The sequence below is a fragment of the Rhinolophus sinicus genome, linkage group LG12 (genome assembly GCF_036562045.2).
Source record: "Rhinolophus sinicus isolate RSC01 linkage group LG12, ASM3656204v1, whole genome shotgun sequence".
Lineage (NCBI taxonomy): Eukaryota > Metazoa > Chordata > Mammalia > Chiroptera > Rhinolophidae > Rhinolophus > Rhinolophus sinicus.
In genome coordinates, this window is record NC_133761.1 from 57,221,648 (window position 1) to 57,243,895 (window position 22,248).

The 22,248-nt window shown below is 39.8% G+C and overlaps 2 long non-coding RNA genes across 5 annotated transcripts in view; both read right to left on the reverse strand.

The window, feature by feature from the left end:
* Nucleotides 1-22,248, reverse strand: part of LOC141567926 (uncharacterized) — a 316,152-nt gene that overhangs the window by 147,329 nt on the left and 146,575 nt on the right. The gene's annotated exons all lie outside the window — the stretch shown is intronic.
* Nucleotides 18,665-21,509, reverse strand: LOC141567878 (uncharacterized). The gene is made up of 3 exons (XR_012490821.1): nt 21,452-21,509; nt 20,973-21,149; nt 18,665-18,871 (listed from the first exon to the last, which is right to left on the reverse strand). It is a non-coding gene; the product is annotated as an uncharacterized LOC141567878 (long non-coding RNA).

A 22,248-nucleotide genomic window follows, 5' to 3' on the forward strand; every position in this document is an offset into this window, starting at 1 on the left:
CAGAGCCACTTAAACCACTGTGTAATTAAATGGACAATCATTAGGTAGCACATTTTGAGGATAGAGGGGATGATTAAAACTAGAATAATAAGGGGGCGGCCAGATGGCTCAGTTGGTTAGAACACAAGCTCTTAACAAGAAAGTTGCCGGTTCAATTTCCACATGGGATGGTGGGCTGCACCCCCTGCAACCAAGATTGAAAACGGCTACTGGACTTGGAGCTGAGCTGCGCCCTCCACAACTAGATTGAAGGACAATGACTTGGAGCAGATGGGACCTGGAGAAACACACTGTTCCCCAGTATTCCTCAATTAAAAAAAATTTTTTTAAATAAACAAAAAACTGTAATAATAAGAGCAAATTTCATGGAAGAAATGGGAAATTGGCCTAGGTCTTACACACACACACACACACACACACACACACACTTTCATTGTTGAGGATCTCCCATAAAGGAAGAAACCCTGAGTCTCCAGATCCTTCTAAAATAATCCTGAAACATTTTTACTGTGTACGAAGGTAAGAAAAGGAAATTGGTTTGATCATAATAAAGAATAGGATCAATTTGTTGTTTCGTTTTGTTTTATATTTGTAGACAACTAATATCTAGAAGTAAACTGTAGGGTGTTTAGTACCTGCAGGGGAAATAAACCTTATGAAAACCATCATTCACCATGCAAGAAGCTCTGTCATTAGAGACATGTGAATGGTTGCAGTATCACTGTCTGGCATATTTCTCAAGTATGGACAAATTGCTCAGACTAAGGTTGAGCTGACATTTGGAGTCTGAGATGGCGCTGTGATTGGGGTTTAATAGCTAGATTGAAAACTTGTATCTTACTTCATATTATTTTTAATTGTTCCATTTTCCAGATGTTATTGTTAGATCATTTCCCACAAAAGTAGGGGAACTCCCTTTGAAAAGCTGGATAGCTCAGATCCCTCTGGGCCAGAGGTTTTAGACTAAACTAAATAAAACTGGGAGGGAAAAGGTGCTTGCAATGTGTTTGAAGATTCTAAAGAAATCCTCTATACAAAAACAACAAAGGCGGGACCAGGAAACAAAGTATTAATTTCATGTTCCCCCCATTAGCTTACCACCTGTTCTTTCTGATGTTACTCGGCAAGGAGAGGGGAAAAGGCTAATCTGTAGCACATTTATATCAACAAACTTGCACAAAACTCTGCCTAATTATCCCCTTGAACCTGTGTCCTCTCAATCGAAGGCAGTTTCCCGACCTGGCTGAGAGCCAACTGCAGCAAGCTGGTCTCCATAAGCGTGGCTAACGACAGCCCACTTTCACTCCGGGAGTTCCATAATTGCCCCAAGCAGTTTACAGATCCATTATTTTATGGCCATATTTCAGAAGGAGGGGTCGGAGGTTGGCAGAGTGGGATTCCTAATGCACATAGGACCATCTTCACTTTGGATCCCAGGTCATTTCCTGGTGGAAATCTCATAGGCCTCTGTACCCCAAAGAGCTGCTTTGCTGACAAAAATCTACCCAGGAGCCAAGGTGAGGGGGAGGTAGTGTGAGCGAACAGAAGCAGCACTGGACAGGAAGTCAGAACCTCCCCCTCAAAACCACTCACCACCATCCCGATACACCCTGAGCAAGCCACAGCATCACAGAGCTCAGAAGCTCATCTACTTCCAGACCCGCAGTTCCGTTGGACACCAGCCTCCTCCTGGGTGAAGGATGTACTGAGTGATGGGCAACAGGCCGTCTTGTGCCACAGATGGATCTCAATTCCCAGACTACAACTTTAAACCAAACGGATAAAATCCCTGTCCCTCTCATAATACACAATAAATATACAAACATACACGTGATATGATCTCAAGTACTGTAGTACTATCACTAGTGATATAAAAATAAATAAAGGAGACTAAGGGAGAGTATAGGAAAGGAAGGGGGCCCCTATTTCATTCGTGGTTATGAGGGACTTCTCCCAGAGGTAATATGTGAACAGGGACCCTACTGAAGGTGGGACAGGAGAACAGGAAAACATAAGCGAGAGGGAACTGGACACATACTAGGAATAGCGAAGGGATCGCTGTGGTTGGAGAAAAGTGATTGAGGAGAATGGTAGGAGGTGAGAGAGGAAAGGGAGCAAGGGTATATGTGTAGGGCTTTCTAGGACATTTTCAGAAGTTTTTATTTACTCCAAGGTGGGGCCAGTGAAGGATCTTCAACAGGAGAGTCCCCCAATCTTATCTTGGCTGTGATGTTTTCCTCTGGCTGCTTTGCAGGAAGAGATGACAGACAGGCAAGAGTGGAAGGGAGGGGAAGGGGGTGTCTGCCTATGCTGAGTCCTGTTGAGACGTGATAGGGCCAGAGCCACGGTTGTAGCCATTGAAATAAAACAACACGTGAAACAAATAACGATGCTTAGAGCCACCAGACATTGTTCCTATTATACCACAAAGCCTTCTTTTCTCTAACATTCTTTCCCTTTCTTAGGTTTAAAAACATTCAGACCATGCTAAAGGTTTGTCGTTTGGTTATTACCAGATGTATCTCTTGTGTTCATCATAGTTTTTATAGAGACACCCACTGAATTGCCACACGTCCATGGCCCTGGTGCCTGTGGTGACGGTCACTTGCCTATCTGGTTTGTGCACAGGTGCCTCTGAGCCACTCAGAGGAGGATGGCAGGGCCACATGGCGGTTCCAAGTCTCGAGGCCAGAGTCAGAGAGCCTGGATTCAGATCCTGGCTCTGACACTTACTGAGCCATCTTGGGCAAGTTACCCAACCTCTACGTCTCAATTTCCTCCCCCGTAAAATGGAGATTATAACAGTGAGCTCCTCCTAGGGTTTTGTTGTGGGGAGTAAATAAAATCATAATTTTTGTCATATAAAATAACATAATCATACTTTACAAATATGTAAAAGTCTTAGAATGGTCTCCAGAATACAGTGTCTCAACAAATATTATTATTATACTCATAAAGTAAATGATTTCCTCCAAAAAAGTCAGACTCCAGTACATCCAATTTTAGAGAGACACAAAAGAACAAACTAAGTAATCCTGGATATACAGTTTAATATAACACACCAAATATAACACACCAAAATCTTGATTTCCCCTGGTACCCATTAGAAACCCATTCTTCACCAATAAATATAGGTTAGCTTTTTTTCAAAGTAAAGTTAACATTCTGTACAATGTTAGTAAGAGCTTGGGCGAAAGGCATTCTTTGGTAAATAAATGTGGAAAACATAGGATTGAACAAAGTTAAATAAGTTTCTTTTCTATGAGACATCTCAGAACCTTTAACATTGTAATTAATGTGTATTATAATTATTCCAAGCGTCAGATGTATATGTGGCATTTTCCACATTTGTAGGACCTGTTTTTTCTTGTTTGGTTTTAGTAATACTTTTAGGACACACTTAGTAAAATGGTAGTACTATTTATATCGAACTTATTTTATTTTCAGTCTGTGTCACTTTGAGGGTACAATTAGTTCTAAAAGTTAATTGTGATTGCTCTGCTAAAAAAAAAAAAGAAAGAAAAAGAAAGAAAAGAAAAGAAACCTGTGAGATAAAATATAAAACTACTTAGTAGTTGTAAAGTTGTTGTTAACAGTTATATCCTTCAGTTTTCAATGGATGCCTCCTAAATCTATTCCTTGAACATCATAGAAGTTACTCATACTCACTCTCTCCAAATACTTAACCCCCCCTCATATTTGTCTTTTTGTCCTACCCATCAAGGCCCCCTAAAAATAATACCCAACGAATACCACAAGGGCAGAGAAGAACCTTTCTACAGAACAGGAAGTCGATTTCCTAAGGTAACCTCCAACGTGTCTCATTCTGTCTCCAGAAAAGAGAAACATAAGGTACAGGTGACCCAATGGTTGAGGCAAATGCTCAGTAATACTTTTTTAGTCAGTTACCACACCCCTGTCACTCATCTCCTAGAGATGTCAACCCTATGAGAGGAACCTGAATAAGAATAAGGTCATTTCCTTATACCCTGCCACGTGCCTCGGCAAACTGAAAGAGTTAGTTAGTGCCACAGAGCTGTCTCCTATATTATTAGGTGGCTGCTAGGAGATGGGAGGAGAGGGCAAAACAAATGGAAACCAAGATCTTTGTCTCAAAGAGTCTGTGCTTGGGTGGCTAGAACAGTTCTTAAAAACAGACCCCCAAAATTTCAGCTTGCTCATTGGTCTGAAAAAAAAAAAAGATTTTCAAAATTTTGGAAGATCAACTCTATGGTTCCAAAATGCAAACAGGTAAGAAAAGCAAATGTGATATTTATTTTAATCTTAAGTCTCTAGTCCTTGGGTTAATACGTGTAAGGTTGATCACTTCTTTGTCTCTCAGGAAATGGACTGTTTCAAGCATGTTATTTCCCTCTGGTCCACACAAGTCTCTCGAGTTAAACCAAAAGCAAACCTTCTCCTTGCAGCATACTAGCGATAAATTGAACATTTCTCCAGCCATCATCTAGTCAGGTTGGATTTCAAGTCAAGTTCACCTACCGTGTTTCCCTGAAAATAAGGCCTACCCCGAAAACAAGTCCCAGATAAGATCGTCAGCCAGACGGTCATATTTAGTACATTATGACGATGTTCCAGAAGAAGATGACATGACCGTATTTGAATAAATGTAGATTGTTGTACATGAAAAAATAAGACATCCCCTGAAAATACGCCCTAATGCATCTTTTGGAGCAAAAATTAATATAAGACCTGGTTTTATTTTCGGGGAAACACAGTAGTTTCAACTGAGCATTCTCAACAGTAACACCAAGCAAAATGACAGCAAACTGTCTTTTTTTTTTCCTAAAGCGCAACAGACAGTCAATGCCCAAATCACAAGCTTAAATATACCACTGAGTATAGGAAAGTCTGCAGAATTCATCAAGATCCCAAGACATTTTCTCTCCTTCCTGATATTTTTAGCCAGTGTTTCTACAAGCAGTTTGAGGTGGTGCAAAGGGTATCATTTTTCCTTGCAGCCCATCTTTTTCCTTTGGTTTTCTTTCATACTGATTCTGGTGAAATTATCACAGCTTTACTGGTAAAATGCTTCAATGTTTCAAGGATCCGTTTAGGTCTGTATCATATAAGACATCACCTTAAGGAATTGGGAGGTGAACTATTATTTTCAATGGTGATGCATTCGATTTTTTTTTCAAAAGTCAGATTCTTTAGTGAAAATAAATGTTTTCAACAAACGTGTCTTTCGTTCTTTTTATTTCAGAATATTCACCCATGAAATGATCTCTTTTGTCTCTCTCAACAGTCCTGGAATTATAGTTGCTACAATAAAACTCCAGGAGTTATAGACTATACATAATAAAACTGATAGTTTATTAAGTTCAATAATAAAGCTCTGTGCAAAACAAAGGCTAAAATATTAGGGAGGTAAACCAAGCTGACCCTGACTATACCTTTATAGATTTTTAGCATCTGCAGGTAGTTACGTGGGCTTTTACTATCTCCAGTTCAATATAGTCTTCTGATTAAAAACCTACTTACTACTTATCTGGTTATTCTTTTATTAGTTTGCAGTCAGCATGCATCACAGAATGCAATTTAGTCAGACACCTTGTCTAGGAGCAGATGGGAAGAAGGCTTTGAAAAACTGAACAGTCAGTCATTAAAAAATATAAAGAAGAAAGCTGAGAAGCCACGTGGGGAGGCATGATCCTCTGAGAACTCTGGCTCTAGGTGTAATCTGTCCCTTGAGTGGGGGATCTGTCTTCTGCAGCCTGAACACGCCCTCCGACTGTGCTCCATTGGTGCTAAAAAGACAGATGTGGCTGGTGCAAAGCATGGCTGAGCCCATGTTGGAATTTGGGCAGGTGTGCCTGAGTGTCTCCTTGCCTGTCCTTTCTGCCAGTGTTCGCTGATGCACCCTAAGGAATGAAAATGAGGGCGATTCTGAGATCTAGTGGAAAAGTCACCCAAATAAGACTATACGTGTGGATGACGGAGAAGTGAGGGGCTATATCAAGGAAGTCTTCATTGACAAGAGCAAAGAGTCTGCTTAATTCAAAGACGCTCTGCAACCGTCCTGGGGATTGTCACTTCATGTGGATGAGAAGGCAGGAGGTGTCCACAGGGAAGAAGGGAAGCAGCTGGAGTGAAATGAACCTCGTGTCCCATGTCACACTTCAGTGCTGGTTTAAAAGAAACTATTTAGAAACATTTAGTTGGAAGGGACCCCCCAAAGGGTAATATTGCTTATTTCCTAAATTCTGGGCGTGCTGGCAGCATGCTAGGATGGTGCAATAGCAAAATAGTGTTAAGGAATCTCACAATGAACAATGCTGGGATTTGAGGGTTTGGGAGTGACTCCTTGGTGAGTAGCTGTTACATGAATATACTTTCAAAAACCAAGGACCAATTTTTTATTTATCAATTGTATCTAAACCATTGTTTTTAGGTTGCACAACTGTATAAGTCCTACGAAAGGCGAGCAAATATTGAGTCAAGTTTTTTATCCATTTTAACTGACATATTTTAGCCTATGAGTGAATGAGTCAATGACCGCTATACAACCGTGACAGGCATTATATTTCTCCTCTCCCTGAAGAAAAGGGAGAGACTTTATAGATAATGGAAATGATTTATATTTATTTATATAGTACCTGTATTAGTCAGAATCCTCCACAGAAATAGAATAAATGGGGGGGGGAGAGGCAGACTATATTGCACTCTCATGAGAAAATAAAAGTGGAAAAAAATAATAGAACTTTCGTATAATTCCAAAAAATACTTTGACCTCATGGACCCCCTTGAAAGGGTCTTGGGGACCCCCAGTGGTCCACTTTGGTAATCACTACACTATTGATACATAAAACAACATGGATGAGTTTCAAAAACATATTGAGCAAAATAAACCAGACGCACAAAAAGATATATTGTATTCCTCCATGCATGGGACATTTTAGGCTTGGCAGAACTAGTTTAGAGTGATAAAAATCAGGGCAGTGGGGGCCTATGGAGGGTGGAAATTGACTGGAAGAAGGAATAAGGGAACTTGATGGAAATGTTGTATATCTTTATGGGGGTGGGAGTGACGATAGGAACATTGAGTCTATGTCTTGATTAAAACACATAGAATTGTCCAATTAAATCTGTGTATTTCACTGTAAATTTTACCTTAACTTAAAAATTCAAAATAGAACCAAAATACTGGACTAAAATAGAATATCAATGTGATTGGATTTAAACATTTTCTAAGGTCTAAGGAGGGTAAAGACATTTGATGAATCTTATAATTAAAGATGGTAAAGATATTCCTCTTACAATTTTAAAGTTAAATATGCATGTTACAATTTCTAGAATAACCATCAAAAGAATAGAAGAGTATACTTTTCAAAACAGTAGAGGGGAAGAATGGAGCTGGTAGATGTGTAGTGGGGGACAGATGGCACATTGCCACCTCTTGATATCTCAATATATTCAAAATAAGCCAGATTGGGGCAGGAGGCTGGCAAAGGAAGGAAGAAAGAGCAAATAAACTGGACAAATAGAAAATACAGAATAACATGGTAGAAGTGACATCATTGCAGCACAATGAAATAGGCTTAGCCTGTGTCCTTTCTTAACCAGATGTTACATTCATTTGCATGAACTTGTACATGTCACTTAATTTCCAAATAAAGAATTTGAACACATTGATCTCTGAGATTTTTTTTTTCCCCCCAGTTAACTTGGGGCCTGATTTGGCATACACTGTTACATAAAGGAGACACAAATCTCAATGTAGACAAATAATAACCACATTTATATAAAAATATTCCCCCTTAGGCGGCTCAAATTGCCCCCTCCTTTTTTTTTTTCAAAATGTAAACACTGAAGCCCTTGGTTGGTCTGAGATTTTGTAATATAGTGAAAGAGTTGGCTGGAAACTGCTTTCCACCAGGATGAGAAACCCTCACATGCGCACTCATTCAAGCACCAGATAAACATATCCTCTACTTCCTTCAGCTGCCTCAGTCTCAGGACTGCACATACCCTGCCCCCTCGCCCTCTTTCCTAGCGTTTGGATCATCAGCAGATTCATTTGATATCTTCCCTGGGAATTCGCCACCTTTGGTGGGTGACTTGAGGCAAACAGCTTATAAGAGTCCCGCCTCCCTCCTGGCTGGGACAGACGGTGTTATTGAGAAGCCCCTTGGGGACGCTGATAGGTCCTCAATTAGTGTTAGCGGAAAGACTGCCAACACACCCCAGACGGCATCAGGAAGTTAAATGAATGCTTCGAGCTGCTCACCTTTCAAGGCAAACCAAGGAAAAAGAAACGGATCCCTAAAGGCAATTCAAAGGAGAAAACTTACATGTGTTTGCAAAGAGCACTATGGGTTTTTATTGGATTTTTCTTTTTGGTTATTTCTTTATTTCCAGAAAAATGCATACATATCTGGGAATCACAATGCAGTGCTCTCTGAAGAGATCAAACATTTAATTTCCTTTTTTATTTGCCTTTCTGGGAAAACATGGCTCAATCTTTCATGCATGTTTTCCTACAGAAAAGATTTACAGTTGGGATTGCTGAGAGCTTCCCCAGGGATCAGCTGTCCTCAGAGAACACTCCAGAAAGTGCTGGTAACTACCAGTGTGAGTCCCCTCCTCTGGGTGGTCAATAGCTTGGCCTCCATAGTATTAATGTTATAAATTCTACTGTAACCTATTGAGTTAGAAATTAACACCACCAAATCAGTATGTCATTGATAGGCTATCCCATTCATTGTGCTAAGAGTCTTAGTAGGGACCCACTAGGGGCAGGTGGTCCAGAAAGTCTTTCCTCCCAGCAAAAGTAATCTCTTAAACCAGAAAGGCTTAAGTATCACTATCTTCATTAACAGCAGGACAGTGTGCATTAAGCCATGAGTAAAATATGTAACGTAACAAGTAACAACAGGAGTGGGTGCTTGGTACCTTTTTTTTTTTTAGCATCTTTTATGCAATGTAATTATTGACAAACTTTAAAAAGTCAAGTTATACTATCAACTTTATAACAAAAATGTCCACTTCAGGGCCACAGACAGTTCTGTGGCCAGCAAATTAATTTGAAGAACATATGAACACCACTGAGGAAGTGGGTGCAGTGAGGCTGCCCCTGAAATGCCAGTGCAAGGGGTTCAAGGGCAGGGGGCAGTTTGCTTACAGTACTTCCACACTCTCAGCTATGAGGACATGGTCCGCTCAATTTGCAGATTCAGCACCAAAGGGGTTGTGGGTATTTTTTCTTCTTTCTTGTTTTACAGTGAAAGAGCCACTTAACAAAAGCCAGAGGACACACTGCCCTAGGAATGAGTGCACCGGCCTGTGAGGTAGAACAATGTATATGAACAGTGGTGGTTTCCAGACGCGAACCCAACTGTGCTGCTCCCCACCACAGCGCCCTTCACAGCTGGTCAGCCATGGCTGCCCGGCTTCACCCCCATGTGGCAAGCACGTTTGGGGGCTAATGAGCTATGCAGGCTAACCCCAGCTTCTGACAAGCATACACTGAGGAGGACCTGAACACATTGAAAAGGATCTTTTTCTTTTTTTTTTCCTCCTTTTTGCAGGCCATATGGGGCTTTCTTCCTCGTTGCATATTACCTCATGGAATGAACACCATTCCATGTGGGGAAGAGAGTCAAAGGGTTGCCAAGCATGTTTTCATTGGAGTGGATCTTACCATCGGAAGCACACCATCGTCTCTCTTCTTGGAAGCCTTTGCCTCTCTTCATTGTGCATTTCACTCTGTCACACGTTTTCATATTTTTATAAGGGGCAGTGATAAATAGATCCCTGTCCAAACGCGTTCTTTTCTGTTCACATTTTCTTCCATGCTTTCACCTCCAGGGGTGTCTTTCTACCAGCAGATTAATTTTGTGATTTTTTAGCACTATGCTGCAGTACAAAGCTGCTTAAACCAATGATGGATTCGTCTACCCTCACACTCGCACTGACAGGCTATTGTTCATTCCCGACCACAATTATCAAGTCCATGAGAAGAAATCTGAACATGACAGCAATTCTCAAAACTCACCTAGAATAGCTCCATGTGTCTGGCTGATTCTGGGTCCAACAGGAGTTATTTCTATCAGACCATGAAAAGCTAGTGGGGAAATTCTTCCTGGGAGGTACGGATATATTTGTACACTGACTGTTCTAAACAAAATAGAAGTGACCGACTACACCTCAAAGATATTTCACAGTTATCTCAAATCTCTGACGCCAAGGGTCCCATGCAAACATATAACACATGGACTGACAGGCCAGAGGAGTAAAACAAGCCTCTGCCCCTTCTTCACTGTCCTAACAGTAGTCATGGTTTCAGTTTTCTCCATCATGCAGTTTAGCCTGTGAGTTTCCATGCACAGGGTTCTGCTTTCCGTGGCAGGAATTGCTCAGTGTCATGAGGATAATAGCATTCACTATGGGGGAGGTCACCTGTGTTTAACCTCCTCAGTGTCCAAATTGCTTTCACTGATGTTTCCTCCTATGCGTCTGATAACAGTGTTAGAAGGTCAGTATTATACCCATTTCATTTATGAGAAAGGAAGACAAAATGCTCAAGAGATCCGCCTTAGGTTATGCATCTTCTGACAGACACACCTTGGGACTCCAACGTGGGACATGAGTCCATATCCAGGCATCTTTCAACTGCACCAATAATTCCATTAAGGTTTATGGAGCACTGAGTAAGAGCCAGACACCCTACTACTGGGTGTTCCCAATAAGGCAGTTCTCAAGTTTTTGCAGAGGACTGGCGGCTGCCTCCCTAAGATCTCAAACAGCGCATATTCCACTCACCCGGTTATTTTCGTATCTTTCCTCCATGACCCTGTGATTTCCTCAAAATCAGACACCCTGACTTATTCAACTGCGTATCTTCAGCATCCAGCTGAATGTCTGTAACTCAGGAGATGAGGGATGTCCGAACAAATGAGCAAATACACTGATACAATAGACTCAAACATAAATTGCGCTAGAACGGAGGCATGAAGAAAGCATTATGAAAACAGCAAGGGGAATGTGCCTAAGCCTGCATAGGAACTCAGGCAGACTCCCTGAGGAAGGCGACATGAGCTGAACTTGACTCATTGGAAGGGTTTCACGTACTAGACAGGAGACCTGAAAGACGTTCTAGGTGTGGGAAGGCCAGGAAACATGACACATGGCCCTGCATGGACTGAGAAGCAGTACAGGGTGGTTGGAAGGAAGGTGACTGAAGGGCGAAGCTCAGAAGATCGGGACAGAGATGTCATTAAAGGCAAGAAATTAATTATACAAAAGAATTTTAATATGATTAAATGTAATTAAGATGATGTAAACACATTAACAAATTTAAACAAATTAAATCATTAGATTCAAATTCATCCATGATTTAATTAGAGTAAGAAAATTTGCCTCAATTTATAGCTCCAAAGAATATTGTTTTAAGCAAGGCATTTAATAAGGGGCGGGGTGGGGGGTGGAGGTGGGAAGGGAGGTAGTGCAGGAAATCCACACTCCTCAGGGTTGAAATGACGAGGTGGAAGCTGGCGGCCTGTGGGCGTCCTGGCCTTGGCTTCTCCTCCCTGGGGCTCCACCCCTGGGGGGCCTGGGAGGAGCTTGGCCCCACCTCCAGGTTGGCACAGCAGGACAGCCACACCTGGCACGCTTTGCCCGGCCTGCAGCCGCACCTTGGGGGCAGGCCGGTCTGAGTTGTTTTTAGAGATCCCCAAGGCGCTCTCAATCAATAATCCCTGGGGCTTTTTTTATGAGGGTTGGATTATGAGGATTTGGAAAGGAGACGATTAAGCAGGACTTCAAAGACGAGCTCCAGCCGCACCTGCAGCAGTTATGAAGATCTATTAATAGAAAGCACACGATTCCACAGTAATCCCTAATTCATAGAAAATCGAAGATTTATGCCTCTGGGCCCAAGAGGGACCGAGGACTTTGGCTCATAGGCTGCCGGGGGCTGGTCCCACATCCGGTCAGGGCTGACAATAGTCACCCGGCTGTGGAACCCTTTCGTTCCTACCAGGAAAAGGAAGAAAATTCTGCAGACCGGCAGTCAGTCCGCATCTTTTTTTCTTTCTGTCCTAAGGTGTCAACCATTTTGGTGCAGGAGACAACAACGGCCCTGGTGATAGTAGGTATGATGCCAGTTTGCTGGGAACTGGAAGCCAGGCCAGGGGTCTGTCCCTAGCCAAGCTCCTCCCCCTCCGCTTCCTCACCTGAACCTGTCTTTTGTCATCTGGAGAATGGTGCCAGTCACACCAGCCATCATCAGAGTACCTTGTGGGTGGCTTGGGAATTCTAGAATCCGTCTGGGTCCTATTTGATCCTAAAGGTTTATGTATTTGAATTTCTCATTAAAAGAGTCAGGGAACAGATCCATTAATTAATGTCTCAGTTCACCTCACAGAGCGAAAGGCCAGTTGCCCTCTGGGAGTACTTTTGCTGAATATAAGAAAAAGAGAAAAACATGTTGAAATCACAGAAGGAAGGATTCAGGTTACATAACACTAAAAAGAAAAAAGAAAATTCCACAGATAGCAAGCCGAGTAAAATAATCTTTTGTCAGCACTTAAGAAAGTAACACCAACAGAAGGTGAGGGGTAGGGGATTGCATGTTTTCCTGCTTAGCAGGAAATGTGAGGCCAGAGAATCATTCCATATTCACAGCTGTATGATAATCAGTGTGTAAAAGACCCAAAGATGTGTTTCACCCATCATCCAGTCAACTATAAATGAACAAGTGTCTATGGATATTTCTATATTTAAAGGCTCCGTATTCCTTTTTACGCCCCGGTTCACAGGTAACAGGTAGAGAATATATTTATATTTATATGATAGCATTTATATTCAATCCTGTAATTAAATCATCATGCACATCTTAATTCAGCCCCCAGGTAACACCTCTGCCTTGTGAGCAGCAATTTGATCCCCAAAACCAAAACTGCAAAGCATCCTTATTTAAGGGTTATGAACCTTACTGCAAACAAGTCTGCACCATCCCAGAGTTCACCACAAGCCTCCTTTCTATGGACCAAGGTAAGTTTATAGAGCGTGGCCACGGAACAGAAGGGATGCAGGGGAGGACTGAACGGGGTACCAGGAGAACCCCCCACCCCACCATGAAGAGTGGCCTCAGGACAGACTGTGTTTATTGGGAAAGAAATCGGATTCAACCACATCATTTCCCTACACAGTGAATTTTTTTTATTATCAATATGTCATGTACAGATTGTTTTTCTTTAAAGTGGCAAATGTGTAAAAGTATAAAAAAGAAAATAAAAATTGCCTTTCATCCCACTGTCTGGAAAACGACCATTGTAAATGTCTTGTTATATATATTTCTTTCCGTTATTTTTTTCTATGCTTACGTATCTATTCAGAGATAGAAGATACAGACGTAGGAACAAAAGTTTTTGCTGTTAAACAAAGTCGGGGTCACACTATGTTGTGTTATAGTGTGCTTTTTCTTTTGATACCATCTCAAGAAGACTTTCCAGTGCTATTAAACATTATTTTAAAACAAATTTTCACACTACTGAAACTTAGGTTATGAGTCAATTTATTTAGCTGAGAGTTTATTATTTACTTTTCATTACTGTAACTACCACAAGCATGAATAGCCTTGTTTAGCCTAGAGAAGTAGCGTAGTGTTAAGACCACACACTGCAGAGCCAGACTGCTTGAGTTTGAATCCCAATCCTACCACTAGCTGTGCCTCTTTGGGTAAATTACATAACTTCTCTGCCCCTCAGTTTTCTCACCTGTAAAATGGGGCTTTAAAAGTACCCACCTGAAGAGTTATCATTGGGTATTTCTAAGTTCATCTATGCAAAATACTTAGGACCTGAAGATAACAGCTGATACATCGTAAAAGCTATACAATTGTTGGTTGTTGCTATTATAAAGAAGCAAGCTTGCTCAGCTTTCCTCGAATGTTCCCAGGACTCACCCCAGCCCTGTACCCTTGCTGGTGTTTCAGAGTATTATTAGTCATTGCTCACCCTCCACACTGGGTGTGTGGAAGACTGCGGGGCCTGGAAAGGCGGCAGTCATGGAGCTCAATTACCTGGACTCCCTCTTTTCATGTCATCGCCATCCTTTTGGTGTTTAATGGCTTCACCATCCAAAAGAACATCACTAAAGACAGAAATCCACACTCATTTCTTCCTTTCTCTCCTTGCCCCATCCTCTCTCTTATATCTTCACCCCACGCCCTCCAACACAGGCCTTTCCTTTCCCACCTCACACTAAGGTGAACCCTCAATCCCGAGTAGATCAAGAGGAAAGGAGTCAATCCTGGGTCCACAACACCTGTCTTTAGAGTAATTCTAACCATAATATCCAAGGGTTTTGCTTCTTTTTTTTCCCCCCTGTGTTTCTTTTGTTCTCCTCAGGACTATGATTTATGCTTTAGGCTGCTTTCTATTCAGAAGACATCATTCCTCCTTATACTGAAGAGAAGAGAGGGAGAAGAGGAAAAATGTGGTATATGTACGTATCTACAGGAAATGAGGATCTCTCTCTCTCTCTCTCTCTCTCTCTCTCTCTCTCTCTCTCTCTCTCTCTCTCTCTCTCTTTCTGAGAGCTAGAGTTTGGCAAGCACCTCACCTCAGGATTTTTGACGCTAATGAGGTAGCAAGGAGTAGAGAATTGCCTGCTGGGAGACAAACTTCAGGAAGATTGCTCAGAGCATCTCGCTCAGCAGAACTGATAAGATTAAACCAACTGTAACCCAGTAAACAAACCACATGGGAAAAACCAGAAATGTTTTATGGTTTTGCTCCAAGAAATGTAACTTTGGTGCTCTGTGTGTTGGACAAATTGAGTTATGGGGAAGAAGACTAGGTCAGAAAGCAAACCGCGGGGTTGTTTTCCTGTTGAAAAATCTACAGCCTGGGGTTAGCATTTAAAATCTTGTGGAGTACAACTCGCAGGAAGGGAGACACCTAAAATAGTACTTGCTGAGATCACTCTTGTGCTGTTGCACTCTCTCCCCTTTCCTTCCTTTGCCTTCCATTGAGTTCCCTACACAACTCTACAGGCCTAAGGCTAAATTTCCAGCTGGCCCTAATCCAGGCAGATATTTTTTATAGGGTAATTCTACATTCGGGATACTCCTTTCTGTCTAAATGAGTCAGCAAGCCTTTACCAATTTTGTATTCATTTGCTGATAAGGGAAGTCACGTTTTCTCTCAAAGTGTGGGGATATCTGCAGAGCAGCAGAAGGGTCTGTGTTCAAGCATTGTTTCTGCCCGTGTCAACAATGTGGTGGGGTGGCGGGGGTGGTGGTGCCACCAAGCCTCAACTTACTCATCTGTAAAATGGGACTCCTGCCAGCCTTGCCTACTGTATAGGATCATTGTAAGGATTGAAAGAGGCAATGTTTGTATGAGGCACTTCATAAATTGGCAATGGCTCTCCCACATATGATATCAACTGTTCCAAAACCCAGCTAAATCTTCTAGGGTAAGACAGTCCTAAGGAAGAATTTAAGTCACATTTCATTCCTGGACAGATGACATGCCCTAGTCACTTGCCCAGTCTCAGTTTTAATTGACTGGCTCTGTGGTTTGGGCTTTTCCCTTCTGTTCCTGAAATAGTTTGTCCTTGTTCCTTTCCATAGAATTCTTTCCCTGCTTCTGAACAAATTAAAAAGTCATCAGAAACCAGTTAAGTCTACAGAGAGCACCAAAAAAAAAAAAAAAAAAAGCATACATATTTTAAGAAAGGAAAAAAACCTGTATTAAAATTGTAATACTCAATATATACCAATAACAAAAAATGAATACAAGTCACATTTGACTTCTGCAATTACAAGAGGTGCTCAAAGTGGTTACCATCAGCGTATTTTAATAGTTTCTTTTTTCCTTTCTTAAAATGTGTATACATTTTTTGGCACCCTCTGTATATTAGTTCTGAATGTTAAATGTGCTGGTCAACTGACTTCAGAGAACAATGTATCTACGTACCAGGAAGACAGGTTAGAAGAAAAGATGGCTAGCTGTGAGAGGCTAATTTTCAGAGGGGCTTTTACATTTTCCTCTCACCTGGGATAGCAATTGGACGACTTGTGGCCATAAAAATTAGCAATACCAGCCCTGGCCACTTGTCAAGATACTATCAGGAGTATAAAAACTCTGTGGGCTGATAAACTGATGAAAAACAGGAACTGCCTAACTATCACCTCTTCCCCATCTGACCCACTCCCAACCTTGGTAAATTATAAAGTCACTTGATGAATGATTAAAGGTAAATCCAGGAACACAAGATTTGCTTGGTAGGGTAGGAGCAAATGGAGGTAACTGATAATTTTTTCATAGTGCCACGAGTTCTCCAAACACGATTGCATCCTCTTCCCTTCCTTTTAATTTATAGGGAGAGACATATCGATATTTAACCTTTGAGCTATCTCTGAAAAATGCTACCTGATTGGGAAGATGACACACCCTGGGTAACATGAGCTTGCAGTCTGATATATTTATTTACCTGAGGGATGTATCCACAATAAAATAAAAACAACCAACCAAAGTATATGTAACTCCTGAAACAGAATTGGGATAAACACACCAATCAGGTAAAACAAGCACAATAAAATACTCCAAGAGATAAAGACATAAATAATATAAATCAGAAATAAGACATCATAACAACAATCAAGTAAAAACGCTAAGAATAAAAAAATATGATAGCTGAAATAAGGAATTTATTAATAATAAGTGGAATCAATAATAGAATTGATAAAGCTGTGGGATTAATTAGACATTTGGGTAACCAGAAGACAATAAGAAGAGAATCCTCTCTTTTATACAAAATATAAAGGAAAAGCTAAAAGATATGGAGGGTGTAAGTAGACGTAACAATACACAGACAATGAGAGTGCCAAAATAAAAGAAATGAATAGTTGGGAAAGTCATTATGAAAATCATGATAAACTTTTCAGAATTAACAAAAATTAAAATAATTTAGATTTAAAAGACTCATAGCACACCTAAATGCATTCTAATGAAATCTAAGAATATCAAAGATAAAGAAACTATTCAAAATGCTTCCAAAAATAAGAAAAAATAACTTTCACAGGAAAAACAATCAAATTTTTATCATCTTATTTGGTAGCAACTTGGATGCAAGAAGTATAAGAATTTTTTCAAAGTATAATAACTTAGATTCTTAATTTTTTTATTCAGTGGTATTGTCACTTAAGTATGAGGATATAATAAAAAATATTCTCCAGCATATGGGCTTTACAAGATCTTTTCATATTAAACTCACCAAAAGAAATTACCGAAGAAAGTATGCAAATAAAGGCAAAGGATACAGTAAGAAATACAAAAATTAAAGCTGATCAAATAGTTTATCTAAGTGAGAAAATTCTAAAAGTGAGAGAGAAAGAGAAATATTATATCCATAAAATTCAGAACTAACATTTCAAACAAATCAATATAATGGAATGGGGAGGGGTAAGGAGCTTATTCCAGGTACATAAGACATGCCAAGCTACTTGCATTATTAGATTTAGACATGGTTATTGATGACCTTAAGAAATCTATAAAGAAAATAAACATGGAAATGAATCTCAAAAATAACCACGTTTAAAAAAAAAATAATAGAAAAGAGTACATGACTTTTAAATCAGAAGGATAAAACTTAATAGATCTAACAGAAAGCAGGAAAGAACTTTTAAGAAATGAGAGTACAATAAATTGAAAATATGAAATCATATGGCAGAAACATGTTTTGTTTGCTTTAATAATAATTACAAAAGCTAACTAAGGTCCCAAACTGACAAGACACATACCTAGCAAGTACGTGGTACAAGGTAGCCACCAACCTTAATTCTTTCCAAATTTTCAACTTAGTTTTCATAGAAACAATAATTCTGTTTGATATTATTGTTTGTCAGTTCATATCCCACTTAATCAAATTACCTACTTTCAGTAACAATTACAGCTGACATAAATACGTTTAGGAATAAACACGATTTACTCTTTGGTAAGAGCAGCCAGGAGAGGGCACCCTGCGGAGTGACCCACTACGGGAAGTCCCGGAAGTTCCAACTGCCTTGGGTTCAGAAGTTAGGTTTAGAGAGACTATAACGTCAGTTAATCCCATGACTCAGTTAAGTGGAAGTCATTTAATACCAGTTCAATTATATGTCAAAAAATACTTACATTTCTAAAAGCTTGTGCTGGTTCCTAAAACTTCCTCTTAGAGACTTTGACTTGTTTTTAATTTTCTACAAGCGTGTTGGTTCCAAGTATGATTACGTTAGACTCTGGGCCCAACCGTCATGACTTTCATAGAGCGTAAGAGCCCACAGAAACATCTGATGATGCATTTAAAGTGTTTTCCTGCAATAAGACAGCCACTTAAAGCCAACTATTATTTATTCACTTAGTATCACTCCTGTTCTATGAGCTATACTCCCTAGGAATGTGTGTAGCAAATTACAATTATGCAAAGAAAAGACCAAAAGGGGAAAAAAAGAAAAAGAAAAAAAAAGCATTGCCTAAGAATAGTTTTCCTTCCTTAGAAGGGAGCATTTTTAACAATGTCACAAAAAACAGGTGATTGCTTTGGTTTAAAAGTATGCACAAGTCTCATTTGGAAGTCATGCATGGAATAAGAATGCTTTGTGGAAATATTGGCTGACTCAATGCTTTTTTGCTCTCTATCAACAAGTTGTCTCTTGACAAATGTCATTTTGGTGGTCTCCATGTGTTACCCAATTGTCACTGCCAATGGGAAAGCTTCTGCAGTCTCACTATGTAGTTTAATATTTGCAGTAGCTTCCTGGCAAATATCTTTTCTCAAACTAAAGTTGATTTCTTTTATTCTTGTCTTGGTAGGCATTGGGTCTCTATGAAGATAGTCATGTGGTTTTGTCTCTTTTAACCTGGAAACATAAAATATTGCATTAATAGATTTCCTATGTTGACCTGTTCTTGAACAATGTATAACTCTTTTTAGAAGCTGCTGGATTTTACCTGCATATATTTATTGAAGATTTTCACATCTATGGCCATGAGCGAGATTTATCTACAGTTTTTGATACTCTCCTTGTTCAGTTATAGTGTCAGAATTATGCTAGTTTTGAAAAATGAGTTGGAAAATGTTCCCTATTTTTCTATGCTCTGAAAGAGTTTAAATAACACAGAAATGACATGTTTCTTAAAGCTTGATGGACTGTGCCAGGAAAATCACTTCAAACTTTTCTATAAAGATAGGCCTCTAACAATACTTCAACTTCTTTTATGATTATTGTTCTTTTCAGGTTTTATAGATCTTCTGGAGTCTGTTTTGTTACTTGATATTTTTCTAGACACATCTATATTACAAAATCAATGATATAAAAGTAGTAAGTATATTCTCTAATTTTTAAATCTTTTTGTATCTGCTTATTTTCCTTTTGTTGAGTTATGTGATTTGTGTTTTTTAATTTTAAATATCTAAATATTTATCTATTTTACTGACCTTTTTAAAGAAATAAGCTTTTTATTTAATTGAAGGTTGTGTTTTTTAATTAATTTTATAATTTTATCTTCCATTAATTTCTGCTTTATCTTTATTAACCCCCTTCATTTACTTTGTATAGGCTTATTTGTTTTATAGTTTTAATTGAATGCTTAATTATTTTATTTTCATTCTTTGTTGATTTCTAAAAAAAATCTGAGTATTGATTTACTGTCATATTTGAATGTGGAAATTTCGTATTCATATATTTCTAAATGGCTTATAATTCTAATATGATTTCTTCTTAAACCCTAGTTTTACTTAGAAGAGTGTTTTATTAATTTCTAAGTGAATATAATAGTTGGCTATATATTTTTTCTCCATATCTAGTTTTATTGCATAATACAGTAGTCTCCCGTTATCTGCAGGGGATATGTTCCAGACCCCCAGTGGATGCCTGAAACCTCAGAGTACCAAAACTTGTATATACTATATATTTTTGGCATACATACATACCTCTGATAAAGTTTAATTTATAAATTAGCACAGGAAGAGATTAACAACATTAATAATAAAATAGAATAATTATAACAATATACTGTAACAAAAGTATATTGAATGTGGACTCTCTGAAGATATAACTTATCAGTTTCTGAGAGAGCATTAAAGCACCTCTGTGTTTTGGGATTTCTCTTTGTATTTCCAGCAGTTTGGACCTTATCTATTTTGAGGTGTTTTGGCAGATTTCTCCTGACTCGGGGTCTTTGTACTGTGTATGCTGTTCACTCTGATTTATCCTGTCATAGCAATCTGCACTTAATTTGGATGATATAATCTCTTAAATTTCCCCAAAGTTTCTTGGTAGAGTGTTTTTTTCTGGTTTTCTCCTTTTTCATGCACTATTTCTATTTCGTCCAATGCCAGTTATATTTCTTTATTGTATCATTTTTTTATATGCTGTTCTCAAATAACTGTCCATTCAGATTTATGACTAAGGTGATTAGTGCTGATGGCTGTTATAGGTTTTCTCTGCCTGTGAAAGTCTGTCTCACCAACTTTTATAAGAGAAGAAGACTTTAGCCTTTGTGTAAATGGGCAGGTATGCTAATAGGCAGGCTTTCCTTTGGGTGCATGAATGAGGAGCAGGAAATCCCCAATGACCAAAATGAAAAAGCCTTGCCATGGAGAGTGTGGTGTTTTATAGAGCATGTCACTCCTGAATATAATTGAGTTTCCTTCTATCACCCTTTGCATCATTCTGGATTTCTAAAGTTAACTCAAGCTCTGTCCCACTCTTCTCCCGAGTCCCTCCAGTACGGGGATACCGAACGTCCCCAGATGATACATGATAATAATCATCACGATGAAAATAACTTTTATTGAGCATTTTCTCTAGAACCTATGTCCAGTACTTTATTTCGATTATCTCCCTTTAGTCTCATAACTGCTCTATAAAACTGGTACTTTTTACTCATGTTTACTCGTGTTTGACAAACAACGAGACTAAGTCTAAGGGTGAAAATGAAACGGGCAAAGTTAAATACCTGTCACGGTTCCATCCCTAGTACAGGTTGTGGATGCAGACAGGCTGACTTAACACAGGTCTGTACTGCCTCTCTCTGATGTGATGCCACTTTCCTCTAATGGTGTGGGGGCTATGGAATCGTCTTCAACCCTTGATCAGGTCATGAAGCGTGGAGGAAAATTCCAGAACAAAAAGCCTGGATGAGACAAAGGAATGGATTATAGGAAGGTGTGCCTTGTGTGCTGAAGGCATGGAATTCCAATATCTGAGAAGGCGGACTTCTCATAATGGCTTACCCAGGCCACACTTTGGAGATTTAAGGGTCTGGGAGAGCTCAGTTTCAGGCTGTTGTTGCTATGATTTATAGCCAGGATTCAACCCTGCACGTAGCAGTCATGTGCCATTCTATTCAGACTCTACTGCTCTCACGTTTGCCCCTTGTCATTCCAACTTCAGTTTAATAGGAAACACAAGCCACCCTTGAGATGGCAGACCTACCTTCTATCCTTCGACTGGGTGGTTGCATGTTCAGCTCAGCCCTGCAGAACTTCAGCTTTCTGTTTTTAGAGTTTGACCCCGCTGAAGTCATGCTGGGTGAACTTTTTTGAAGGACTCCTGCCAGACTGGCTTGCCACACAAACCAGCCAAAGAGGCAACACAGCAGGCCAATTAGCCAGCAGCTGTCTGTCAACTGAATAAACGAGGTGAGTGGAAGCAAGGGGCTGTCTTTGCCACAGACAGTAAGCAGAACACACAGATTAACTTTTCTGGTCTTAGAGCTCTTTAGGGAACCTGCCATTTATTCTATCTGTATGGTCAGACTCCTTGATTTTATGACAGGAACTTGACCAAACTCCCTTTGGCAAAGCAAAGGGATCTCACCTCAATTGCCACGGAGAAAATCTATTTTCCAGGTTAGCACAAGATAACGCTAACATGAAGCTGCTATCAAAACTCTGGTTGTGACAAATAATTTTTATCAAGAGATACCTAAAAATTGGATCATAGTATAGAACAGAATGGTATAAGAGCATGAACTGCACAGTCTGGACTAGAATCTCAGCTCCCTTCTTCCAGCTCTGTGGTTTTGGACAAATTGTCTGACCTCTCGGGTCTTAGTTTCCAAGTTGGTCAATGGGAATAACAGTTCCCACATAAGGGACTTGCTTCGAGGAATACACCAGCAGGTAATCTGTGTAAAGTGCTTAGAACAACTCCTGGCCTAGGGGAAGAGTTTAATGGATGTTGACTATTGTTCTTAAATGTTCTGAATTTTAACTGACCCTCGGAACCAA